The sequence below is a fragment of the Rhinoraja longicauda genome, chromosome 21 (genome assembly GCF_053455715.1).
Source record: "Rhinoraja longicauda isolate Sanriku21f chromosome 21, sRhiLon1.1, whole genome shotgun sequence".
Classification (NCBI taxonomy): domain Eukaryota; kingdom Metazoa; phylum Chordata; class Chondrichthyes; order Rajiformes; family Arhynchobatidae; genus Rhinoraja; species Rhinoraja longicauda.
The window spans coordinates 12,771,638-12,779,894 of record NC_135973.1 but is presented as its reverse complement, the minus strand read 5'-3'; the positions used below and the strand labels follow the sequence as shown (position 1 = coordinate 12,779,894).

General features: G+C 47.0%; 1 non-coding gene across 1 annotated transcript; it reads right to left on the bottom strand.

Annotated features, from left to right (window-relative positions):
* Positions 1 to 344: 344 nt before the first annotated feature.
* On the bottom strand, positions 345 to 508 carry LOC144604308 (U1 spliceosomal RNA). The gene has a single exon (XR_013548713.1). It is a non-coding gene; the product is annotated as a U1 spliceosomal RNA (small nuclear RNA).
* Positions 509 to 8,257: the final 7,749 nt, after the last annotated feature.

The following is an 8,257-nucleotide window of genomic DNA, read 5'->3' as shown; positions in this document are numbered from 1 at the left end:
ATGACTGATTTCAGTGTAAGTTGTTCCAGCGTGAGTGCCCTGGGCGGTGGCCATCCCCTAAGGTACGTCAGCACAATGCTGACATCCCAGATCTGAGTGTACCTTGGTCTGGAGGAGTTAGTATTAAAAATGCCCCTCATGATTTTGATTCCTAGTGGATGGGACCCCAAAGCCAGTTGTCCTGCTGCTGGAACCAAATAAGCTGACAACGCACTCCTGGCTGTATTTATGGCGCTGTAGCTGAGTCCTTCCTGATGTAATCCAACCAGGAATTGCACAACACTGGTGGGTGTCGCTGTAGTGTAGGTAGTTCCTGTTTTGGAGCAATACTGTTCCCATTTTAACAGGGGAGAGAGCGAACGCAGTCCCCCACTACCACAAATTTTGCAGTCGAGTATCCCGCATTTGGGGACATCGCAGGCGTCAGCACACCCGAAGTGCAATGGGATAGCCTTGTCCTGGGAAAACCTCCTGAGTGATCAAGGTATCTCCCCTGCCAGGTAAGTATTCCTTATATTGGTCAGGTATTGTCTCCTGGTGGACTCCCGGTGGGATGCGGTCATCATGTTGATGGCGTCCTCAGACAGTCCCAGGCCCAGTAGAGGTCTTTTTAGAATCTGCAAGCCAGGAGATTGACTCTGTCATGGCACGGGTGACTAATGCCTGACACTGGGTGGATTAATAATTCCGGACTGCTGGGGACGGAATCCAATTGAATCTTCCGTAATACCCGACTGATGAGGCAGAAGGGAGGAAAAGCATAAAAGAACATTTTTCCCCCAATACAGCGTGAATGCATCAACTGCTGCTGCCTCAGGGTCTGGTTCCCAAGCGACATACGTTGGTACCTGGTGATTCAGCCTGGATGCAAATAGATCGATATCTGGTGTGCCATTTTGCTTTGTAATTTCGGCAAATATTTTGGGATTTAACATCCATTTGATGTTATCGTTAAATTTGCGTGACCTGGTGTCTGCCACTGTATTTTTGACCAATTTATCACACGATATTGACTTTATACCACACATGTGGTTGATATAAGCCACCACCGTGGTATTATCTAATTGCAACCGGACATGTGCATGATGCGTATTAGATGCATATGCTTTTAAACCATAAAACGCACCCAACATTTCTAAATAGTTGATACCCCGTGTCTGTAGGCAAGATGATTCAGAGTTAGTCCATCTGCCCCCTGTGCTGGATAGCATGTTAGTTGCTCCCCAGCCCAAGGCACTGGCATCCGTTTGAATGGTTAATACTGGGTTGGAGATAATTATGGGACTGGAACTGAGGCTAATGTTCCTTGTCCACCATTGTAACTCTGTAATGGATTCAGCAGTTAAATACATGCTCGGTCAAAGTGACCTGAGTTTTGCTTTAGTTCGTGCACTTTTGTTCTTTGTAAATTTTGGTAGTGCAAAGGCCCAAATTGTACAGCTGGAAAAGCTGCTACCATTTTACCAATAGCTCTAGCTACCTGCCGTATGGTTGGCTGACGTTTATGCATTAGTTCGTGGCATGATAGTGCCAATTGTGATGCTTTCCACTTTGGCAGAGTTACAACCATGCGAACAGTATCAATCGTAAATCCAAGATAGTCCATGGTAGCTTTAAATTGACATAGCTGTTTCATCCAGATAAATTTTTAATTATTTACGGTGCTCCTTGTGTATGGGTACTGAGTAGTAGGCATCTTTTAAATCAATGCCTGCTAGAAAGTACCCTGTAGACACAAATTCCAAAGGTTCATGTTTTGTTCTTTCAATGACACCTTTTGCTAGTAGCCTCACAAGTTCAGCTTGACCCTCTTGTTTGTCTTTGACTGAGAGGGTGAATACCCTTTGGGGTATGTGCTGAACTGGCGGAATGTTTTCATGAACAAAGTCAATTTTATAGCCATGAATGCAGGTTAGTATGTATTTGTCATTAGTGATGGTTTCCCATGCATGCAAAAAACAAGTGCAATCTCCTCCCTGTTAGTATAGAGTCCCTACTGCTCATATGCCGAAAGGTACCAGACCCACCTACCTCCATGGTGATTGGTGTTAATTCTTCTTCTGCCTCTTCGCTGGACGATGAGGTGTCTGCTGGGCTGTAGAGGGCTGCTGTTGACGTTGATGTTGTTGTTGGGGGGTGGCGCATTTTCCATGGGGTCCGCTCTGGGCCCTGGCCTAAAAGGCTTACGGGGAATGGTTGCGGACCCCGAGCTTTCACCAGTCCCATATGGTGGTTTATGACTGGTGGACGCCGTGAGGTACTGCCGCCTGGGTTTGTTAGGTCTGCTCGGTCCCAAGCCTGCCCTCACGAGACCAAAGGTCTTGGATTCTTCCTCTAGGTCTTTCACCTTTTTTGGGAGATCCTTTCCAAAAAGCAGAATTGGAGGTTCTGAACCCGGTGTTTTGCAGAGTCCCGCAAACTTAGGGTTGAGGGCAGGCTTGATAATTTCCGTAAACCATTTATTTGGTATTGAGTGGTGCACAGCAGAGCTAGTGTATCTTGCTGATTTGTGGAAATGTCCACACCATCAATGGACCGAGCATATGATGTTATCGCTGCAGTCAGTTTAAGGATTTTCTGGAGCTTCAACTCCAGGTTCCTGCCCCAAATGTCCCCAAATTTGGCTGTTTACAGCTGGTACATTTAATGATGTACAATTTTCTGGGGCTGTGTATAGCTCAAGAGCCTCATTGACCACCCGTTCTTGTAGGGTTTTTGAGGACAGGTGGTCAATGCTGGCTGCAAGTTTCGGCTCTAAAGGCCGACCCCCTCGTGGAATGTCCACGTAGCGGTTGACCACACCCAGCAGCTCTTCCTGATCCTGTACACTCTGCGTACTCCGGACATCTTCAGCCAACAACCCCTCTTCTTGACCAGCCCAGACCTGGTCGCCAATGCTGCCTTCAAACGAAGGTGAGGCAATGGCCAGTGCCCCTAAAGGGCACTGCGGGAGTGCCTGGGCGATCTGGGCCCTCCCTTGGCGAGTCTGCTGCTGCTCTCAGCAGATCTCGCTGGAGCATTGCTCCATAAGCCGTTTTAGGCTTAGGCGGCTGCCAGTGCCGCTGTGTAGCGGTGTAGCATCTTCGTCTGAATCGTCCAGACACTACCGCCCGGTTCTGGCTGCAGGTACCTCCAGCCCGCTGCTCAGGCTGCACTAGCGGTGCTGGGCTCGGCTCGGTAGTTGTGCCGCCTCTTGCCCCCCCTCCAAAGAACGTTCCTCAACGGAAAACGAACGGGGGCGACTGCAAATTTCTTTCCTCTGGTCTTGGTCATCTTGGGACCTAAAGCAGACCAGAGAGAAAATACTTACGGCCACGGTAGAACTTACCTGTCGGCCCGACTTTTTAGTTTGTAGCGGGAGCACCTTGAACTCCCGTTCGTCGCGGTGCACTGCATGAACGCTAATGTCGCGCACGCGTGCTGGACGGGGTCTTCACGTAGTCACTCACGTGACTCCGAAATAAAATTGACGTTTGGAGCTTGTTAGAATTGGATCTGCAGGCTGTTGAAATGTGACCTATCGTTTGCCAACTGAATCATGTGGCTATGCTTAACTAACAAGACCGAGAAGGGTGGCGACCAAAACAAAACTAATGGTTAGCTGAACTAGTCTTACCAATTATTTTTGGAATCCGATTTATAAAATAGGGCGGCACGGTGGCACAGCCGTAAAGTGCAGCACGGTGGTTCAGCAGTAAAGTGCAGCACGGTGGTACAGCAGTACAATGCGGCACGGTGGCACAGCAGTAAAGTGCAGCACGGTGGTACAGCAGTAAAGTGCAGCACGGTGGTACAGCAGTAAAGTGCAGCACGGTGGTACAGCAGTAAAGTGCAGCACAGTGGTACAGCAGTACAGTGCGGCACGGTGGTACAGCAGTAAAGTGCAGCACAGTGGCTCAGCAGTAAAGTGCAGCACGGTGGTACAGCAGTACAGTGTGGCACGGTGGCACAGCAGTAAAGTGCGGCACAGTGGTACAGCAGTAAAGTGCAGCACGGTGGTACAGCAGTAAAGTGCAGCACGGTGGTACAGCAGTAAAGTGCGGCACAGTGGTACAGCAGTACAGTGTGGCATGGTGGCTCAGCAGTACAGTTGCTGCCTTATAGCGCCAGTAGACCCGAGTCCGATCCCGACTACCGGTGCTGTGTGTACGGAGTTTGTACGGTCTCCCATAGGTTTACTAGGTTAATTCACGGAATGGCAGGACTGTCGTATGTTGAAAGACTAGAACGACTAGGCTTGTATACACTAGAATTTAGAAGGATGAGAGGGGATCTTATCGAAACGTATAAGATTATTAAGGGGTTGGACACGTTAGAGGCAGGAAACATGTTCCCAATGTTGGGGGAGTCCAGAACAAGGGGCCACAGTTTAAGAATAAGGGGTAGGCCATTTAGAACTGAGATGAGCAAAAAAAATTTCAGTCAGAGAGTTGTGAATCTGTGGAATTCTCTGCCTCAGAAGGCAGTGGAGGCCAATTCTCTGAATGCATTCAAGAGAGAGCTAGATAGAGCTCTTAAGGATAGCGGAGTCAGGGGGTAAGGGCAGGAACGGGGTACTGATTGAGAATGATCAGCCATGATCACATTGAATGGCGGTGCTGGCTCGAAGGGCCGAATGGCCTCCTCCTGCACCTATTGTCTATTGTCTATTGTCTCCCTGTTACCACGTGGGTTTTCTCCGAGATCTTCGGTTTCCTCCCGCATTCCAAAGACGTAAAGGTTTGTAGGTTAATTGGTTTGGTACAAATTGTCCCTAGTGTGTGTAGGATAGTGTTAATGTGCGGGGATCGCTGGTCGGTGCGGACTCGGTGGGCCGAAGGGCCTATTTCTGTGCTGTATCTCTAAACTAAACTAAGCTAAAAATTCCTTTCAAGCAGCTGACTGATGTGAGACCAGCCGCTCGTGAAAGCTGAAATTCTCCAAAATTCGTGGATGGCATTTCGATGAATACATCAGTTTTTATAGCAAATTTTAACGTGAAGTTGTGTATCCTCGATAGTTTTGACTGAACTTCAATCAATGTACAAAACCTAACACATATGCACAAATGAAATCTTTAATGAAACTTTCTGTCGATTGTCTCAGCCTGCTTTTGAATCCAAGTCTTCAATTATTTCTAAAGCTTCAAATTGAAATGATATTTGAACCTCTGTACACCTTTTTTTTAACAAGATCTAAACCACTTGGTGCGAAGCTTCGTCATTGTGCAAACTGCTTCTGGCCCAGACTCAGTCAGGAGTGCTGCTTTGTTTTGCTGGCATATCATACCTTTATGGGACTCCATCTATACCACGCTGCCTCGGCAAGGCCCAGCAGCATAATCTAGGGAGTCAATCTAGGGCCACTCCCTCTTCTGCCCTCTCCCGTCAGGCAAGAGGTACAGAAGTGTGAAAATGCGCTACTCCAGATTCAGGGACGGTTTCTTCCCAGCTGTTATCAGGCAACTGAACCTATCACCAACTAGAAAGCGATCCTGACCTACCAACTACCTCACCCTCGGACGACCTTTAATCGGACTTTACTGGACATTTCCTTGCACGGAAATTCCCTTTATCCTGTATCTGCACACTGCAGATGGCTTAATTGTAAACATCTGTAGTCTTTCCGCTGACCAGTCAGCACGTAACAAAAGTTTTTCACTGTACACGTGACAACTAAAAAAACTAAACTGAAACTAAACTAAACTGTTTTCTGTGGAGGATACATCTGCAGTTTGATGTACAAGCTGAATTGTTCTGGAATTTATTCATGCACACTGACACACCCTAATAAGCCAGACAGGGCAGCCACATAGTTTAGTTTTGTTTAGTTTAGTTTAGTTTAGTTTAGAGATACAGTGCGGGAACAGGCCCTTCGGCCCACCGAGTTCATGCTGACTAGCGATCACCCCGTACACTAACGCTATCCTACACATACAGGGGACAATTTACATTTATACCAAGCCAATTAACCTACAAACCTGTACGTCCTCAGTGCGTAGGAGGAAACCGGAGCACCGGGAGAAAACCAACGCAGGTCCCGGGGAGATGGTACAAACAGCACCCGTAGTCAGGGTTCAACCCGGGTCTCTGGCGCTGCGTGGCAGCAATTCTATCGCTGCGCTACCATACCACCCCTTAGCATGGAAACAAGCCCGCTCCAACCATTGATCAATCAATCACACTAGTTCTATGTTATCCCACTTTCCCATCCACTCCCTGCACGTGAGGGGCAATTTTACACAGGCCAAAAGGTCTCAGTATTGGAAATGATCTGTGAACGGGCATTGAGAGAATGGATGGAACTTGACCAGTGCACAGATGATGAACTGAAATTATTCCATTGTCATTGCACTTAAGTATCAAGCAAGCATTGCATGAAATTGTAGAGGGGTAATACCTATTAATTATAGGTAAAAAAAGATCTGGGCAGAAAGGCAGCATGCAGGTACAGCAGGCAGTGAAGAAAGCCAATGGAATGTTGGCCTTCATAACAAGAGGAGTTGCGTATAGGAGCAAAGAGGTCCTTCTGCAGTTGTACAGGGCCCTAGTGAGACTGCACCTGGAGTACTGTGTGCAGTTTTGTTCTCCAAATTTGAGGAAGGATATTCTTGCTATTGAGGTCGTGCAGCGTAGGTTTACTAGGTTAATTCCCGGAATGGCGGGACTGTCATATGTTGAAAGACTGGAGCGGCTAGGCTTGTATACACTGGAATTTAGAAGGATGAGAGGGGATCTTATCGAAACGTATAAGATTATTAAGGGGTTGGACACGTTAGAGGCAGGAAACATGTTCCCAATGTTGGGGGAGTCCAGAACAAGGGGCCACAGTTTAAGAATAAGGGGTAGGCCATTTAGAACTGAGATGAGCAAAAAAAATTTCAGTCAGAGAGTTGTGAATCTGTGGAATTCTCTGCCTCAGAAGGCAGTGGAGGCCAATTCTCTGAATGCATTCAAGAGAGAGCTAGATAGAGCTCTTAAGGATAGCGGAGTCAGGGGGTAAGGGCAGGAACGGGGTACTGATTGAGAATGATCAGCCATGATCACATTGAATGGCGGTGCTGGCTCGAAGGGCCGAATGGCCTCCTCCTGCACCTATTGTCTATTGTCTATTGTCTCCCTGTTACCACGTGGGTTTTCTCCGAGATCTTCGGTTTCCTCCCGCATTCCAAAGACTTAAAGGTTTGTAGGTTAATTGGTTTGGTACAAATTGTCCCTAGTGTGTGTAGGATAGTGTTAATGTGCGGGGATCGCTGGTCGGTGCGGACTCGGTGGGCCGAAGGGCCTATTTCTGTGCTGTATCTCTAAACTAAACTAAGCTAAAAATTCCTTTCAAGCAGCTGACTGATGTGAGACCAGCCGCTCGTGAAAGCTGAAATTCTCCAAAATTCGTGGATGGCATTTCGATGAATACATCAGTTTTTATAGCAAATTTTAACGTGAAGTTGTGTATCCTCGATAGTTTTGACTGAACTTCAATCAATGTACAAAACCTAACACATATGCACAAATGAAATCTTTAATGAAACTTTCTGTCGATTGTCTCAGCCTGCTTTTGAATCCAAGTCTTCAATTATTTCTAAAGCTTCAAATTGAAATGATATTTGAACCTCTGTACACCTTTTTTTTAACAAGATCTAAACCACTTGGTGCGAAGCTTCGTCATTGTGCAAACTGCTTCTGGCCCAGACTCAGTCAGGAGTGCTGCTTTGTTTTGCTGGCATATCATACCTTTATGGGACTCCATCTATACCACGCTGCCTCGGCAAGGCCCAGCAGCATAATCTAGGGAGTCAATCTAGGGCCACTCCCTCTTCTGCCCTCTCCCGTCAGGCAAGAGGCACAGAAGTGTGAAAATGCGCTACTCCAGATTCAGGGACGGTTTCTTCCCAGCTGTTATCAGGCAACTGAACCTATCACCAACTAGAAAGCGATCCTGACCTACCAACTACCTCACCCTCGGACGACCTTTAATCGGACTTTACTGGACATTTCCTTGCACGGAAATTCCCTTTATCCTGTATCTGCACACTGCAGATGGCTTAATTGTAAACATCTGTAGTCTTTCCGCTGACCAGTTAGCACGTAACAAAAGTTTTTCACTGTACACGTGACAACTAAAAAAAACTAAACTGAAACTAAACTAAACTGTTTTCTGTGGAGGATACATCTGCAGTTTGATGTACAAGCTGAATTGTTCTGGAATTTATTCATGCACACTGACACACCCTAATAAGCCAGACAGGGCAGCCACATAGTTTAGTTTTGTTTAGTTTAGT